The sequence below is a fragment of the Anolis carolinensis genome, chromosome 3 (assembly GCF_035594765.1).
Source record: "Anolis carolinensis isolate JA03-04 chromosome 3, rAnoCar3.1.pri, whole genome shotgun sequence".
NCBI classification, from domain to species: Eukaryota; Metazoa; Chordata; class Lepidosauria; order Squamata; family Dactyloidae; genus Anolis; species Anolis carolinensis.
In genome coordinates, this window is record NC_085843.1 from 26,810,027 (window position 1) to 26,830,371 (window position 20,345).

Consider the following 20,345-nt stretch of genomic DNA (forward strand, 5'->3'; position numbering starts at 1 on the left):
ACTAAACTCCTTCACTTATCATTCAGTATTAATAAGGAAGATGATTCTTTCTTTCTGGACCCAGGGAGCATGAGAAATAGCTTGCATTAGCTGTTTGGGGAGTCTAATGGTGCAATTCCTACATCTTTACTTTGAAGTAAGTCCTATAGTGTTTAGCGGGCCTTATTCCCAGGAATATCTGTTCAATAGGACTTAACATTTGAGTATTCATACTCAATTGGGGCTGTAAAGGCTAGAACAGGCATGGCAAACTTGAGTCCTCCAGGTGTTTAGGACTTCAACTCCCACAACTCCCAGTAGGCTGTTAGGAATTGTGGGAACTGTAGTCCAAAACACCTGAAGGGCCAAAGTTTGCCCATGCCTGGGCTAGAATTAGGTGATAAGTGTTAAGACAACAACATTGCCGCTTGGAAGCCAGTCAGAGTGTGAATTCGGTAGACACATGCCAGATGTTGGACACATGCTGGAAAATAGTATTGATGACTAAAATATTCTTGTACCAAATCGTTAAGAATGTTTTCAAGCTGTTGGGATGTCTAATATCTATTTTATGTATGTGTGTGACATGATTTTGGCATATCCATATGTGCACCCATATAGCCAGAATTCACACTACGGAGAGGGAGGGCCTGGCTCCTTAGCTACTTGCAGTGCTCAAATAATGGAGAAAGCAAAGGCTACCCTTAGATTATTTTATTTATTGGATTTATACCCCACTTTTCTTCCAAACTGGGATCCAAAAACTTCATCTCCAAATCTTCTGAAAACAAAACTTTTCCCCCACTGATATCTAAAACAATAGCATTGGGGATTGTACATGATCCTCCAAAGGATGGAAGTTCTGGAAAGCTTGATTAGGAGTGAAATTGGGTTAATTAGAATCCTCCTGCAATCAGGTTTTCCATGTCTGAGTCCCCTTCTATACTGCTATATTAAATCCAGATTATCTGCTTTGAACTGGATTATATGGCAATGTAGACTCATATAATCCAGTTCAAAGCAGATAATCTGGATTAACCGCTTTGATAATCTGGATTATATGGCAGTGTAGAAGGGGCCTGAATCAATGCATGCTGTGGAATCAATGCAGTTTGACACTACTTTGATTGCCGTGCCGCATTGTTATGGAATCCTGGGATTTGTAGTTTGGTGAGGCACCAGCACTATTTGAGAGGGAAGATTAAAGACCTTGTAAATGACAACCCAGCACTGAGATATGATAGTTAAAATGGTGCCAATCTGCATTAATTCTACGGTATAGATGCATCCTCCATTGACGTGAATAGCAGAAGTAGTGTGGCCACTATTTGGCAAATGTGCTTTTCTCCCTGCAGTGAAGCTCTCATTCCAGTGTCATCATTCATTTCTGTTTGTAGGACAGATATTCAACTCATTTTGGCATGCCAACTGCTTTGCAACATTCCTTTTCTGCCAGATAACTACACTGCCAGATAATCTAGAATAAGCAGATAATCTAGGGTCAGATCCTGGAATATAGGGCAGTGTAGATCCAGCCTCAAAGAAGTGATTGAATGTACAGCCTACACATTCAAATATCGTATTATTTTACCATAGGGTGCATTCAGTTTAAAAGCTCTACCACTTCCATAGTAGAAGATATCTGTGACTTCTAACAATGTAGTGAACTCCAGAGTTGCTGTCTTTCTGTATGTTTGAAATTCTAATTGGCTTTGTAAGAAGTGGATTAATCCTGGATTTGAATTGTGAGATTAGAAAATAACGTAGGCTGGGTTGCTGTGTGTTTTTCGGGCTGTTTAGCCATGTTCCAGATGCATTATCTCCTGACGTTCCACCCACATCTATGGCAGAGGCATCCACAGAGGTTGTGAGGTTTGTTGGACACTAGGCAAGTGAGGTTTATATAACTGGTCTTTTATTAGATGTTCAAATAAGCTTTTGGTATTCAGCCTATGAGTTCAGCAAAACAAGTGATAGCATCCTGACAAATCAAACACATGTTCAGTTGGTGGTCTTTCATGACACACCATATCTTCTGCCTGAGGCATTATGTATTTTGCCTTTATGTATTAGACTATAAAGGTAAAATATGCTGCAAACAAAGAGAACAAAATATCCCTGTAACTCAAAAGGAAAATCAAGATCTTTCTTACGGATTCCTTGGTCCTCAACAGGTTTGGATTCTGTTAACTGCAGTCAACATGAACTTTTGTTGTAGCCGATGGGAGTTGGGAGTTTATTTTTTAACCAAGATCAAGGTCTGCAGCATCTGGAGCCCTATCACATTTCTATCCCTATTATAGGAGCCCTCAGACAGAAGTTCTAGTGCTGACTGCTTTCTGCTCTGGTAGTTCTTATTTGTTTTGTTTACACAAGACAGCAGTTTTAATAATCCATGTGTTCTTCTTTGTAGCTTGAAATAGTGGAAACCAGTCTTGCTTTAGGACTCATTCTGCTGTATGTTTAATTCAGGTCCTTGCAGCTTTGGCTATCCATTTTCTGAACACCAGTTGACCCGACTTCAGTTTCCAGCAGAGCCCACTTCCTTCTGCATAAGTCACACTCTCAATTTCATCTTCTATAAAATAAAAATAACAGTGACTTATCTTCCAGGGCAAAGAAGATGTGAGATTGTTATGGAATATGTTGTGCTTTGTATGTACTACTAGCAGCTCATTGCCTGTTCCGGAGATCAGCAAGACACACTGTCTGAGGCTCAACATCTGAAAAAAGTACTGGATGATCTTTGCTCTCTATCAAATTAAATGCTATTGGAATTTAATTGCAGAAGATCCAGCTAGCATGACCACCAGTAACAGATTGTGGGAGTTGTAGTCTAAACTCCCAATCCCTGGTTTAAACACTAACATTTATACTGTAGCATCTGCCTAGAGACTAATTCAGAAGGTTAAAAACATAAAGATGGAGTCTGAATAGATGTGGTAGGTCTGCTTGATGGTCTCTATGGGTCAAATATTTCCAAAGTCACCTCCTCTCCAATTTGTGATCAATATACAGTACAGCCCTAGTATCTATGGAGATACAGTATATTTCTGGACTTCATGTAGTTATGCAAAACCACAGATAATAATGAACCTTATTGAAACAAGAACGCCATAGAGTTACTCTGGATAAATGAACTTGCAAATACCAGTCCCATGGATGGGGTCTGACTGTCAACTTTGGATATCACTTCATGAATCTGAGTGCATTTTTAGCCTACAAAAGCTGATGCTCTAGTGCATATACACTATCAATGTACATGGCCCTCTGTGTTGATTTCGTAACAACACAGTTACTCGTCTGGAATTCCTTTTGTGGGTCACTGATCCATGTTTGTTTCAACTAGCTGTTGGAGGATAATATTATTATTTATCCAAAGGAAGGCTCTGACTGTGATGAAAATGAAATTCACTGCCATTGGATGATGTGCATTAGGTCACATGGCTATTTCAAACAGGTAGGCATCTGTCTGTCTGTTTTTCTGTCTTTTTCTTTTTCTCATCTTATCCAACTCAGTGGTTCCTCATCTTTTATCCTCACCATATATCTACAAGTCATGTTAGCGAAATAGAGAAGCCAGTCTCATTGAGGAAGATTAGCCCAATGCCATTTTGAACCTAGGTCTCCACGAATAAATCCCAGCTCTCTTGCTACCTCTTCAGTGTGGGAGGACTAATATAATAGTTCTGTATCCATACATAGAAAATTATAGCTCCCAGAACCCCCCAGTTATGACCAGATGGAGTGTTTTGGGATTTATGGTACAAAAACAACATTTTTCTAAGTCTGTCTCTTCTTTGTCTTTTTAATGGAAATTTCCCAATTGGAATCAAGCAAGTTGAACCTGAGGGAAAAACCCAATATATCTATGACCTAATGGAAGTACAGTAGAGTCTCACTTATCCAACGTTCTGGATTATCCAACGCATTTTTGTAGTCAATGTTTTCAAAACATCGTGATATTTTGGTGCTAAATTCATAAATACGGTAATTACTACATAGCATTACTGCATATTGAACTACTTTTTCTGTCAAATTTGTTGTATAACATGATGTTTTGGTGCTTCATTTGTAAAATCATAACCTAATTTGATGTTTAATAGGCTTTTCCTTAATCCCTCCTTATTATCCAACATATTCACTTATCCAACATTCTGCCGGCCCGTTTATGTTGGATAAGTGAGACTCTACTGTACTCCTATTCCAAACAGTTATTCAAGCTTTCCTCCATTTAAAATTCTATTCCCATCCTTTTCCATGTTTCCCTCATTTCTTTTTTGACTTCCATGCTGAAATCAATTAGTCTTAATTAGACATTGAATCAATTATTGAGTGATGAGTCAACACATCAGTAAATTCAATTAATTCAGTGACTCTAGTTGGGACTAATAACAGAATTTGGGCTTTGAATGTTTCATGGCTACCTCATTGAACTGGTTTTGTTGAGAATTAAGAAGTGGTTCCCTTTTGGTTCACTAAAATGTATTTCTGCAAACTGCAAGGTTTCCAAGAATATGTTGAAACAGCCTTCTTTTTTATTCAATGATCCCATTTTGGTTCCATTTCTGCTGGTACTCACCACCTGAATTTGCTATCAGAGAGAGTGATGGTACTTTGGTTAGGCTAGGTTCCAAGCAGGGCAGAAATAATGGAAACAACAGTCTGTCATTATATTTCTCTTATTAAAAATGCTTACTCCATATCAGAACTCAGGCACAGTGACAGCACCGTGTGAAGAAGCACATTCTGTTACTGTCAATGAAGTCTCTGTGGACTGAAACGGGGGATGAGAGAGGGTTGAAAGTTTGCAAGGCTTGCTCACTGGACTGAAAAATAAATTCAGTCTTGGTTTGCTTTTAAAGCGAAAAAACCTGACACCCTTTTCTCGAGGACTTGAAATGCGACAACTGAGAATCTGCAGACTAACATTCTACCCAGAAATGTTTTAGAAAATAAGGAAGAAACATTAAGATACTTAAAGAACTAAAATAGCTCACTCCGCTGGGAGAGATCATCCGTAGGCATGGGGAGGGGTGTTATCAGTATGGTGATAACACCCAAATATATTTCTCCATGCCTTCAAAAACAGCCTCAGCTAAGGAGAGCGCATCTTTTCTGAAGGAATCCCTGAGGAGATAATGGGCTGGATGAGGAAAAACAGATTGAGATTGAATCCAGACAAAACAGAGGTGCTTGCCATCAAGTGTCTTAATCTGGGGATGGCAGTGTGTCAATCAGTTCTGGATTGGGGTTACACTCCCCCTGAAAGACTGTGTTTGCAGCTTGGAAGAAGGGCTCCTGAATCCATTCCTCCAAATGTCAGCCCAGATAGATAAAGTCAGGACTGCTTACTATCTGCTTCGGCTGATATGACAGATGCGCCCCTTCCTAGATTTGGAAAGACTTTATGTATATATTTCAAATTTAAATATTAATGTCAAAATACGTTGTATGATTTTACATAGGATTTTTGCTACATTTGAACAGTAAAGACAAATATCACTTAAGTAAAATAAACATTAAATATTAAATAATCAAAACAATAAAATAAGGTGTAAACACTAAACTAATCTGGGAATCTGCTATTGCAATACATCCAAGATGGTACTGCACACACTGGTAACATCAAGGTTGGCCTTGTGATGCGCTTTACATTGGGCTACCTTTGTAACAAGTTCAGGAACTCCATTCGAGATTGGTTACAGGAGCATCCAGCAGTGAGCATATTATACTTATCCTAAAGTTACTCCACTGGCTGTCAAAGTACAAGGTGTTGATTTTGACCTTTAAATCCCTACATAGTTTGAGCCCAGGTTACCTAAAGGGTCGCCTTCTCCTGTACAAGCCACTGAAGTCCTCTAGGGGGTGTCTACTCCAAACAGCCAGAACATGACTGACAACCATCACACAGAGGACCTTTTCATCGGCCATCCCAAGACTGTGGAATGACCTGCCAGAAGAGCTTTGACAGCTAAATGAGCTGTTGGGATTTTAAAACCATCCAAAGACCCATCTCTTCTGGCAGGCTTACCCAGCCAGTTTTGATCACAAATTTTAAACTTGCCTTTTATGTTTCATCTTTGGTTTGTGTATTTGAATATGTATTTTGTAGAATTATGCTTTGAGATGTATATATTTTAGAATGTTTTTACATGAGTGTATGTTTGTTGTAACCTTCCTTGAGCCATGAGGAGAGGTGGGTAAGAAATAAAACCATGATGATGATGATGGTGATGATGATGATGATGGTGATGATGATGATGATGATGATTATTATTATTATAAGGGTAAATAGAGAAAAGGTAGACATTTTACCACCAGACTATGCTATGATTATTGATTTGCAATTAAGAGACACTGATCAAGAACTATGGACAGCAAAATAGTTTTCCACCTCCACACCTGCTCCCGTAAGATTCAAATGTTAGCAATGCATTATTTCATTAAATGTAAAATATATTTAAGATCTACCTTCCCCATCATTAAGGCCTTCATGGTGACAAATATCAGTGCAGTAACAACCAAGTACAATAATAGATAACACTTTGGTTTTGTAACTAGAACTGGTACAAAATAAATATTCTGTACTTAAGTGTTTGAGAATTCTTATTCTGAGTCCAGAAATGTATGTTGAGTACTAGAATTGACTAAACTTACATATTGTGAATATATGTGTAATGGGTATGGCTACAATGTGGTTAAAACAGTATCCCTTACATATTTCTTATATTGTTGGGAATACTGGAGTAATCCACTCCATTCTGTTTTGTGAAATATAAGAAGATATTATTATGTAGAGAAGAGATGCAATTTGTGTTGCATATCCACAAATGGGTCGTAATCTTTAACGGTATGTTTTAATGTGTAATCAAAGGCTTTCATGGCTGGAATCACTGGGTTGCTGTGAGTTTTCCAGGCTGTATGGCCATCTTCTAGCAGCATTCTCTCCTGACGTTTCAGCCACATCTATGGCAGACAACCTCAGAGGTTGTGAGATGTTGGAAACTAGGCAAGTGGAGTTTATATATCTGTGGAATGTCCAGGGTGGGAGAAAGAACTCTTCTCTGTTTGAGGCAAGTGTGAATGTTGCAACTGGCCACCTTAATTAGCATTGAATATATATATCTCCACACATATATAAACCCCACTTGCCTAGTTTCCATCAGACCTCAAAACCTCTGAGGATGCCTGCCATAGATGTGGGAGAAATGTCAGGAGAGAATGCTTCTGGAACATGGCCATACAACCCAGAAAACTCACAGTAACCCAGGTATGCTTTAAGTTTACTATTTACAAATGCTTGGGTAACTACATTCATTTTATTTTATTGATGTGCAACCTGATCCTATGCATGTTTACTCCTCAGTAAGCTCCAATCCTTCAATAGGAATATATGTAGAATTGTAGCATCAGTCAACTAAAGCTCAGTTTTGTCAGTATGCTGTGTTCACAGTTCTCCTTTCCTGCTGCATATTCCACGGGAGCATTTTTGTGTGCATAGAGTGGGAATGCTTCCATATATATGATCATGCTGTGCTTTGACTCTGCCGGCACGAACATTTACAATGATCAAATGACATGTTTTGTAGCTGATATGGAATTATGTTGCTGCAACTGGACGGTTTTTCTAAACACCATATGTTCAAGAAAGGCAGGGGGGATCACTACAATTGGCAATTTATGGCAGCCAGCACTGCAAATAATATCAGAACAGAGAAGTACAGGCTCTGATGTTGCTAGAAACAGCTCACAATTAAGACGGATGGATGGGGAAAAAAAACTCAGAGGACCTTGAATTTTTGAATTCATCCCTCATGAATATGATCAAGGGGGAAAAACCCACAGGCTGCCAGATTCGGCTGTAATTCAATGATGCTCGACTAAACTCTGTAAAGCAGATACAACTTAGCATGTATTAAAACACCATGCCTACAAATATATGTTGTGTTCATCAAAATGGGCTATTTATCTGATGTACCTTGCCCTCCTTGTTAGTTGATCTGACAAGGAGCTGTACAATGATCTTGTCAACTCCCCTTCTACCGAAAGTTGATAAGTCCCACTGAATCTTATTTTTGGAGCAGTGTGTGAAAGAGGCAGAAAAGGGAGGGAGAGTTTGGAGTGTAGGAAAGGAGATTTATTTTTGAAAGAACATCCAGAGGCTTCATCAGCTCTTCGGAAAAATAGACAGCAACACTGGGGTCTCGTAGAGACACATCCCTAGGATTGAAGGGAGATAAAATTCTCGGGTCTCGGAGAAGAGGACACCCAGAGTTCATCTCTGCCCATCTGCAGACACTGCAGAGATCTGTGGGATTGTTCTCTCTGCAAGGATGGAAGTAGTGCTGTACAATTCAAGAATGTGTTTCTTTAGCTCAGGTGTTCTCATTCACTCCATCATCCAGTGAGTGCTTTTCCCAGATCCTAAATACACACTAGCAGATCTGGGACAAATTATTATGGGTTTTTTTTTAACAAAGCATCGTAATGCAAAGCCTCTTAGGCACATTTATATATTTAAAATACTCTTCTTCCCTTCTTTTCCATTTTCACCTCTGGAATCATAATCTAACGCAATGCAATTCTATGGGCACATATATAAATGTTTTGTAAATTCCTACAACATATCCTTTCCCCATCCAACTACAAATTATGCCCAGACAAGGCAGTCACAGTTGTAGATTCAACATTATTTGATCAAGTGCATTTGCCCACTGCTGGTGGTCTGAGTAACTGTGCCAGTTCATAAGCTATTAGCTGCCAGCAGGTCTGTAGTGAGGGGGGGGGGGGGGGGTAGGGGTTCAACCCCCCCCCCCCCCCGAAATTTTTCAAGTTATAAAAAAAAATCTCATTTACTCATGAATTTTAACTGGTTAACCAAATCCCCATGCTAAGTCTATGAGATGCAAAACATTAAGAGTCCCTCCAGGCACTATCTCAAGCAGATATTGACAGGTTTGTAGCGAGGAGGGGTATGTGCTAGGGGTTCAACCCCCCCCCCCCCCGAAATTTTCAAAACCCCTCCTGAAATTTTTTTCTGGCTACGGCCCTGGCTGCCAGTCCATGGGAAGTTTCTAGGAAACAGTTACAATAAGACCACCATAACTGTAAAACCCATACCACAATTTCACACACACATTCTCAGGGAAAAATGATTTCTCTAGGCATTTGATAAGTCCTCCAGGCAATTGTAAGGTATGTTTCCTTTGGAACTTACTGCTGAATTGTCCTGGAGGACACAATATATTCCTAGAGGGAATACCTCTCTAGAAATGTCTATGTTTTACCAAGAAACTCTATGATATGCTGGAATTGGAAGTCATATAATTTAATGATGTTCAATTGTATCCATAATTTCAAGTAACCATGGCCTGCTTGGGAACATATCCCCTGTGGGCAGAGGTTCTTACAGCTTAGTCAATAAGTACAAATATGATACCAGTCTCTGACACATTGGGGGGGGGGGGGACCCTGTTAGTCCCCCAGATCAGATAGTAAAAGAGGCACTGGTCTAGATCACCTTGTGTGATCAAATGCCATGATGGATAGTGATCTACTACTGAAGGCTTCACATAGACATCTTGATTATTAGACTCAGTCTTGTCCACTCACCTTAACTATATGGCTGGAATGCTTATTGGTACACCTATTTTTAATGCAAGTTTATTTTTATATGTTAAAATAGTCCCCTGTAAATTTCCTATTGGCCAGATCTATCAAGGGTTTATTCAGAAGGGCATACCATAACATAACCAGATGGAAAGAGAGTGATTTGGGCATCTGTGTCCCAAATATAGTGTAATGACGACAATCTGTTTCCACGGAAGAGGATCCTTCTTCATAATTAGCTAATTCAATAGAAACTAAGAATGCTTGCAAACAGATGATTTTTCATACGTAGGTGCAATGGTGAAATGAAACTAAGGTTTCCAAGTGAGGTGAGAGGAACTGCATTTATTTCAGACTTGAAATTCAGGTAGACCTTTGCTCTCTTGTTCACTTATTACTGTGTGGTCTCAATATTTAGCCATTTACTTATATTAGAATAAGAGAAAACAGAAATATAAAACAAAGATTCAAATTCAACATATTTTAGCTTGTTTTAATCAAGAGGTCCTCTCTCCCCATCAATTAATAGGCTACAGTCAGTTCCAGGCATTTTGGAGCATTACATATGTTTGTTTGGCTCATTCCTTGGCTTGGCAGTTTTAATTGTGAATTAAGAACCACGAGGACCTAAAATTTTACATGTTAAGTTGACTTAAATTTCTGAATTCATAGTTCATGTCCTCCATGGAGAAGTGCATTGCAGTTAATTATTTTGTCCAGTTTTCACTGCAAGATGTGTAAAGATTTCCTAACTGGCTCAAAACCCACAGTGTGCTGTTGGATGCAACTATATAGGAACTCAGGGTTTTTTTTTATAATTGCATAAATTAAAAGCAGCAGCATTTTCATTTGCAAATAGAGAACATGGTGTCTTTGGAGAACACAGCAACCCTTGATCATCTTGGACTTTGTGATATCCTATGAGCACCCTCTAAACCCAAAGTGGTTGGTAGCTTCCACATCTCTGGAATGGTGAATCCAATCCAGGTTGTTGTTATTATTATTACTATGTTTATTTATACCTCACTTTTTTTCTCCACAAAGGAGACTCAAAGCAGGAGACTCTGCCTTGGTCAGACCACACCTGGAATACTGTGTCCAATTTTGGGCACCGCAGTTGAAGGGAGATGTTGACAAGCTGGAAAGCGTCCAGAGGAGGGCAACTAAAATGATTAAGGGTCTGGAGAACAAGCCCTATGAGGAGCGGCTTAAAGAGCTGGGCATGTTTAGCCTGCAGAAGAGAAGGCTGAGAGGAGACATGATAGCCATGTACAAATATGTGAGGGGAAGTCATAGGGAGGAGGGAGCAAGCTTGTTTTCTGTGGCCCTGCAGACTAGGACACGGAACAATGGCTTCAAACTACAGGAAAGGAGATTCCACTTGAACATCAGGAAGAGCTTCCTCACAGTGAGGGCTGTTCAGCAGTGGAACTCTCTCCCCCGGGCCGTGGTGGAGGCTCCTTCTTTGGAGGCTTTTAAGCAGAGGCTGGATGGCCATCTGTCGGGGGTGCTTTGAATGCGATTTCCTGCTTCTTAGCAGGGGGTTGGACTGGATGGCCCATGAGGTCTCTTCCAACTCTACTATTCTATGATTCTATGATTCTATGAAAGCAGCTTTACAGGTTTTACTGTGAGCTTTAAATGAGCTATTCCAGATGATGAACTTCTTTGGGGAGTGGAGGTAGGACTCACCACCTTAAAAAACTCATTTAAAGTTCACACTTAAACCCAGAATAGATTCCCTGTCAGCCTAACATGGAAGTCACCAGTCACCACTGTGGTAAGCCTCTTGTTTTTACCCATTTCACAATAAGTACTTTTTTTGTATCACAAAACAAAGTGATATATGGTTGTTGTATGTTTTCTGGGCTGTATGGCCATGTTCCAGAAGAATTCTCTCCTGATGTTTCACCCACATCTATGGCAGGCATCCTCAGAGATTGTGAGGTCTGTTGGAAACTAGGCAAGTGGTATTTATATATCTGTGGAAAGTCCAGGGTGGGAGAAAGAACTCTTGCCTATTTGAGGCAAGAGTGAATGTTGCAATTGATCACCTTGATTATCATTGAATAGCCTTGCAGCTTCAAAGCTTGGCTGCTTCCTGCCTGGGTTAATCCTTTGTTGGGAGGTGATTAGCTAGCCCTGGCTGCATTGAAAACAGAAGGCAAAATTCATATCTTAACAGGGATTTGTTGTTAATTGCTATCAAGTCAACTTTGACTAATGGTGACTCTATGAATGAAAGACCTCCAAGTTGTCCTATCCTCAAAAGACCTGCTTAGGTCTTGCGGCTTCCTTAAGTATCCATCTGAAATACAGTCTCTCTGATTTCCTCTTGTCTGCTATCTTACCCAGCATTATTGCCTTTTCCAGTGAGTTGATTCCCCACCATGGAAAGACAGTGCCCCTGATGGGTCTTACAAAGATACAAGGTTAAATTTCATACATATGAAAAGCAATATACTTTTAGAATTTGCCTTCTTTAAAAAAAACCATAAACCCTTCATTTTTTAAAGGGAATGGTACATCTGTGACCTATATTCCAATTTATATAATATCCTATTTAGTTGTAGACTATATTCCATATAGCTTCTCCACAGCCTATGAATATTTATTTAGTAATTTAATTATAATGGAGCTGTAGGATGAATAGCAATGAAGAAGGCAATAATTTTAGCACGCATGTATTTAAAGCACTAGTAAATAGCCATTACCTAACGAAGCTTCCAAATATTCAGTGGGTGATAATACTTTGTGACTTTAATTCACAGAGTGTAAATGTGAAGCATGAAGTCAAAATAATTTGCTAAATCTGCAGAGCAGATCAATGTCAGCAGGACCATAGATGCCATTATTTACGCTTCTGTCCTTCCAGTCCTGATGTTTCTCTGCAGCTGGAAGCCGATCTACAACCAGAGGTAATAGACTAAAAGGCCACAGTTGTGAAGTTGCCTCTGGAAATCCCCACTGGAAATATAATTTAAAAAGTACTCTGAATTAATGATAGCTTCGCTTTGTATTTTCTGAAACACTAGGACAGAGATACAGAACTGTCCAGAGTGCTGAAACACAAATGTGCTTTATTAGTATTTACACTTCTGCTTGGGTACGGTCTTCTGCACTAAAGATTTTGTGCCAATAGCATGACTTCAACCTAAAGTTTGGTCTGGGTATAAGGTGTTCTTTCCTTTTTTCTATTTCTTTGGGAGGAGGGGGAGGAAAGAGCTACAGTGAATGGCACTCAAGTGAATGAACACAGCCTAGCCATTCACATTTGCATCCAGCCTGTGTGCCAATTGCTGATGCAGCAGAAGTATCCGTTTGTAGAAGTGGCTTCTGCTGAACATCTTTTCTTTAATACATCAAACAATTTGACTACAACATTATAGATCTGGACAGTTGTAAAATTTGCTCAGTTTGTTTTAATGTGAACAATTTGTACTACTCTTCATACTTGGATACGAGCTAGAACACTGTTGTCAATACATTTCCAAAGTTCACAGTTTAGTCTGCCAAAAAGAAAATGTAGAAAAGGAAAGACCTCTTTAAAAAGGAAAAAAATATATAAAAATGTATGTATTTGAAAAGAATGAGAGCTTTGAGATCAGAAGATGGAATTCCCCAAGAAAACCAGTCCTTTGAACCTGCAATGGCATAGAAAACAGAAAATGAGGCACATGAACTTTTTGATTAAGAGCAAGGGGAAAGGGATCTAGACAGCCACATTAAGTGATTCTTTGTGATGAGGACTTTCATTACACAGAAAGTCAAGTTACTTTAAGATTATGAGTAACAATGCAGTGAGGCAAAAATCTGCATAGTTGCATTATATTTCACATCCATTTCAAAAGTTATAGAAAGGGCAAAGATGAAAGTGTGTGGAGGAGGAGGATGACAACAGCAACAAGAACAGCATCTTCAAAGCCACACATAAAAGCAGTGTTTGGAACCTCACAAGTAACTCTTAGAATGTCTCTGAGACATAAGAAAGAGAAGCAGCATCACACAACGATACTGGCATTTTGTAGTACTGAATTCCATTACTTCCAGCATATTCTTCTTTTTATCTATCCAGAAGGAAGTTCTGCTCAGTTAGGTTCACTTCCAAGAAAGTGGATAATAAACTGAAGCCTTTATTATATCCAATAGCCATGGTATAAAATGCTTTTTTTGTGTCTGCCTTGAATGTAATGTAAATCATTTCTATCAGGCATCCTCATCAGCCACAAAAAACTAATTTGCTATATTCACTCTCTCCATACAAGTCCTGATCAGGTGTCAGCACAGTAGTTCTGGAGACTTTAGCATGGTCTGCCACTGATATCTCCTTCAACCCTTTATAGCCAGTGCTCCAATCTTAGAGTAAGAGCCACCACATTTTTCCTCCAGTGCTTCAATAATATGTTGGAGGCATTTTGGGAAAAGTGAAAATAGAAGTGTTTGAGCACCAGTCTAATGACTAGCAGAGAAATCCAGGATTGTGCATTAAGTAACTATTGTGCCAACTTGGAAATATAATCTGGACAAAATCTCCCAGAATGGCCTTCTGCCATTGATAATTTCATAATCCTTGGTAGCACAGATGTTACTGATTAATACCTTTTGTTCAACTGGAAAGGAGAGGAAGAAGTTAGAGTCTATCTAAATTGTAGAGTTAACACAGTTTGACAACACCTTAATTGCCATGGCTCAATGCTAAGAAATCAAAGTAAAGTAGAGTCTCACTTATCCAACATAAACGGGCTGGCAGAACATTGGATAAGCGAATATGTTGGATAATAAGGAGAGATTAAGAAAAAGCCTATTAAACATCAAAATAGGTTATGATTTTACAAATTAAGCACCAAAACATCATGTTATACAACAAATTTGACAGAAAAAGTAGTTCATTACACAGTAATGCTACATAGTAATTACTGTATTTACAAATTTAGACCCAAAATATCACGATGTATTGAAAATATTGACTACAAAAATGTGCTGGATAATCCAGAACATTGGATAAGCGAATGTTGGATAAGTGAGACTCTACTGTAGTTGTCATTTACAATGTCTTTAGCCTTCTTTGCCCAGCAAGGCTGTTGCATCACCAAATTAAGACTCCAAAGATTCCATAGCATTGATCCATGGTATCAAATTGCACTAAATCTAAAGTGCAGATATATCCTCAGTAAACATGTGCTCTTTGCTATTTCTGTTAATAGTTAAAACACCAACAAATTATTCTGTCGCCTAGGGATGATTTTTAGTTATGTGAAATGACCTTTAATGTTTGCTCCAGTGAAGCAAAATGAAAAAAGGAAATCCCAAATGTCATCAGAGTTAGGCTCTTTAATGGATATTACCCATCAGTTACAAATAAATGCAAAGGCATAAGAATGTGCACTGTAAAGTCTTTCCAGGAATAAACAATAAAAATCTTGTTTCATCAGGATGCAGATTTTGAGAGAGTCATTAAGAAACAAGCTCTGATTTTAGGCTATAGTCCTATTCATATCTGTTCAAACAGTCCCATGCAGCTCAGCAGGGATTAGGAGACCTGTTAATAACAAGTTCTCTTAGGAATCATCTGTGTTATGGATTGATGATGATAAATGGAAGGTCTTACGTGTGCCCACGATCCAGTCACCCACAGAACAATTATATGCCATTCAGGTTCGCAGAACAAAAATACAGCAACTTTACTGATTACAAGAGATCAAAAACAGTAGTATTTACAATGGTCCCTCTGATCACTTACAGAAGTCCACAGTCATAAATAGTCCTTTCTCAGTCCACAAATCTGCTTCAGAGAAGAACACAGTCCTGGTTCTTCTCCCTCTTTTCTCAGCAGCAAACAGGCCTCAAAATAGCAAAGCCTCTCTCTGCATATATTGCTCTCTCACTAGCAATACTCAGTCAGCACTGAAAACTTGTCCAAATTGGTTCTGCAGTAGCAGAACAGAAAAAATATCAAATCAATCCCAGGTCTTTGCAGACTCAGCCAATCGACTTCATACACTTCATTTTCCAGTTAACACACACACAGCACTGTGCCTTTGCAAATCACGACAATCTATACCAGCCAATGTTGTGGAGCCAGTACAAAACAGAAATGCTCCAGATTGGCCCTGGAGACCTTGGTGATGGCCACACACTCTATGCCCAATCTGCAATGGTGACAGAGTGTTGTCTACATGATCCAGACAGGCTGAGAATGGACAATCATCTTCCTGCTTGAATGGACAATCACCTTCGTGCTCCTGGTTGCCATCACCAGGTTGCTGGACTATTGCAGAGCTCTGGGAGAGTTCCTGGTTGTCACAGGCATTTTGTACTGACATCAACAGAGGTGCTCATGATGCTCATGTGACCAGGGAGAAGAATCATCCTCCTTCGCCATGGTCACAAGGGCACCTCTGCTGATGTTACTATAAGGCAACTGAGATAGTCAGACACTCTCTCAGAGCTATGCAACCATCCTGCAGCAGGAACAGCAACATGGGCTCAATCCATCCCCTTTTTTCTCCATGGATAAACACAGGGAAATGGGGATTGCAATGGCAGCAGCCAGTGTGAACAATGGACTGATTCACATTAAAGATGGTAGTTCTCTTCACACTGTGCCCAAAAAGGGCTGCTCCCAAGTTTCACCCAAACTTCTGGGTATTCCCCAACTTTCCTTAGTACAGAATAAAATGGTTTAATCTAGATTACTGGGGCCCCAGGTGACGCAATTGGTAAAACCCTTGTGCCAGCTGAACTGCTGACTGAAAGGTCTGCGGTTCGAATCCAGGGAGTGGGTTGAGCTCCCGTCTGTCAGCTTTACCTCTCCATGCAGAGACATGAGAGAAGCCTCCCACAGGATGGTAAAACACCAAAAATCCAGGAACCCCCTGGGCAACGTCCTTGCAGACAGTCAATTCTCTCACACCAGAAGCGACTTGCAGTTTCTCAAGTCGTTGCTGATATGGAAAAAAATCTAGATTACCTCACAATAAGGACCAGATGTCTATGGACATTATGTAGACATCCAAGAGTAATTTCTACTGCCAGTGTAAACAAGCCATAGGAAGTCAATCATTCATAGAGTCACCATAGGTTGACGTCAACATGATGAAAAATAACAGCTATAACAACAAAGTGAATATAGAATGACAATATTTACTATAATAATTTATTTATTCCCCCCCATGGATGATCTTGAATGCCTTAGGCTGTTGCAATGGTGAAATTTCAGAGAAACACGGGGAAAGAAGATCCAAGTGAAAAAGGAAATAACATGCTAAGGTCTCCCGCTGGACTTTGTGAGCTGGAGCACCTATATTTCATTTATAGCCTGCTTTTTTAAAGATGAAAGGACTCAAGATGGCAGACGTAAAATAACAATGCAAAAGAAGCCCAACCCAAACAAGTTAAAGAACAAATCAAATAACAGCTTTTCAGTCTTGCTTAAGAAGGGCAACTCATCTTGCTTGGGCCACATTTCTTATTTTGCCCAATTGAGAATCCAATCACCTTCCCATTTCCCTTTTTCTCGCTACAGTTTTCTACATTGCCAGAACTCTGACAATCTATATGCTTGGCTCCAGGCTAGCCAATTTTATATTGCTAGCTTAAGATAAGGTAGTTCTAATTTTAGATTTGTATCATTTACCAGAAAAGTAATAAATCTGTGGAAAAGAAAAGCTTAGTAGCCAAGTATGCTTTTTTCCCCCCCTTCAAATTGCACATTTGACAAAGATGTTTTCATATGGCTCCTCCCTTATTTAATCATCTTGTTATAGTTGGTTATGAAACAACTTTTATTAGTTGAGTAAGTTAAATCTCATACTGAAGAATAAGTTAATCTTATATTGTAATTTGGTATGTAATTATTAAGTATGTGAAGTTACTGCTGGGTGGATTTGTTTTATCTTGTCCCAATTGTTTCTTATAAGTCCTTCTGTTTCATATGGTGCTTTTAGTGCATAGAATTTGTATTTTTCTGCTATACTTCACTAGGATTCTGTTTTAGATTCTCCTCCTTATGAAAAGTGTATGGAGCTGACAAGCACCTTAACCAGAACACTTTGGAGAAAATGAAAGTCCTGCCATTGGCTTTAATGAGGCTTGGATGAGGTCCAAGTGCTTAGCAAGCACATTGCAAAGCCTTGGCCACTTGCCTGCCATGCTTTTGACTGTTCATTTGAGTGTATCAACTTAATACATTTATTGTCTTTATATTCTAAGTGTCTTTTCCCGAGAACACTTTAAGGGCATAGAATCAATCATGTCAATATTATACATGAATTGTGGATCTGCAGCTGCCATTTTGTCACGGCTGCTTTCAGAGTATTTCCCCTTTTCTACCAATGGTGTATAGCTTAACTGACAAAAGGAAAGGAAAATGAGATTGGAGAGGCCACAAAAGGGAAACAAATATCACAAGCAAAAGTATATTCAGAAAAATACAACTAAGATCCCCCTTCATGTGTGTATAGCATAAAATCTCCACTTGCCTAGTGACATGGTCCAAAATACATTTTGCTGATTTACCTTTATTGGATCAACATGAGACCTGCCTACATGTAATCTGAAGTTATGTACTGATTATGCAACACTGCTGAATACCAGCATTGCGCAATTGAGTGTGTCTCTACCAGTAAGTTTCTTTAATATACCATTGTGCAAAGGGGAAAACACAGTGGCCATTTCCGCATTCCCAGTGAATAAAGTGGTGCAATGAAGGCACTAATGAGTAATTTCATAATATTCAGTTATTCAGTTGCTTTGGTGGTTTTTGTACTCAGAAAAGAAGAAAAATGTTGATGCACTTTGCTCTTCAATACTGTTAGTTCTTGAGTTTGCTTTCTCACACTTGAATTACAATAATATTATTTACACTATTTAGGCTGTTGCAGAGGGGTTTTTAAAAAGGTAAGCGGCAAGTGTGAGATTATACAATTGTACGACTGCATAATGATGCTTTTATGGACTCCCACATATACTCCCCACCCAGATCAGGAAGATTAAAGCACACCATGCCAATTCCATCATTTAATTGCTATGCTTTCCCCCCATTAACTATAATGTGGCAGGTTCTGCTTTTGTGTACTACTCTTTGAATGTTTGTATATTTAGTATTTATTTAAGTATAATGTTTCCCAAATGCCTTATTTGTTTCAATAGTAATCCTTAATAGGAATTGCGTTATTGCATTACCCCTCTTATTTGAAAAATTAAAATAATGTAAGATAATACAATGTAAATAATACAAGAGACCATAGAACAAACATACAGTCGTTATTTGGGGAACTTTTGTGAATCTTTTGTCCTTCCAGCCCAACCACGGGAAGTGGTCTGGGTTCTTCCAAGGAGAAATCCCCAGGCAATCCCTATGGGAGGAATAACAAAGTCACATCTACCTTTCCTTCCTTTAACTCCTGCTACAACTAATTCACCAGTTGAATGGTGGTTGGGTTGTTTGTTTTACTTTTAATGATGTTTTTATACCCTGCTGTGTTTTTAATTGTTTTAATTGGATTGTTTATATGCTATTATGGTTTTAACTGTGTTTCAGTTGCTGTAATTGTGTATGTTCTGGGCTTGGTCCCGATTATAAGCCGCCCCAAGGTCCTTCAGGGAGATGGTTGGTGGGGTATAAAGTCTATTATTATTATTATTATCATCATCAGCAGCAGCAGCAGCAGCATGTAAGGACCTGGGTTAAACCCTTGTGTCGGCTGGACTGCTGACCTGAAGGCTGGGTTGCTGACCTGAAGGTTGCCGGTTCGAATCCGCTAGATGGGGTGAGCTCCCGTCTGTCGGCTCTAGCTTGCAGGGACATGAGAGAAACCTCCCAGTAGGATGGTAACACATCTGGGCATCCCCTGGGCAACGTCTCTGTAGACAGACAATTCTCTCACACCAGAAGCGACTTTTTATTTATTTATTTATTTATTTATTTACAGCATTTATATTCCGCCCTTCTCACCCTGAAGGGGACTCAGGGTGGATTACATTGCACACATAAAGGCAAGCATTCAATGCCATAACATAGAACAGAGACAGAGACAAGATGCAGGCACGGGCTCGAACTCATGACCTCTTGGTCAGAGTGATTTGTTGCAGCTGGCTTGCTATCCAGCCTGCGCCACAGCCTGGCCTTGCGGTATGTTCTCAAGTTGCTTCCGACATGATTTTAAAAAGCATCCAGTATATTGTGGATAAATTTGTGTATGACTTAAAGATGAAGCTATCTGTCCAACTTGCTGTTGTGCTTGTTCATTCGAGATTAGATTTATCTACGCTTGATTTCTATGAAAATAACAAGAGCAATATTGTTTTTCATATAAACTCTGTGGGAAATGTTTGCATGTTTCACTCAGCTTATTGAAAAGAAGCATTTGGCCATCTTCCAGCACACTCATTGCTTCCCCATTATTGTCCACAACAAAAGACAAACAGAAGAAAAACTCTAAATACAGTGCTGAAACTGAACAATGTTTCATCAAAGACCTAGTGCACTCTGATATTACTTGGCAAGATGCTTACAGAGACTCCTGCAAGCCGAGGGATGTTTATTTATGGATTGAACCATATTTACTACCTTTTCAAAGAAGGAACAAGATGGTGAACAAGTAAAGCATTGTCATTATTGTTACTTACCATCAGGACAGCTTTGATATCCGGTTATTAACAGATACACTTAGATCTTGAAAACTCAGGGTCACATTTTCTTAAAATAACAAGGGGGGATGTAGGAGACTTTTAGCTCTGTGAGATACTGGAAT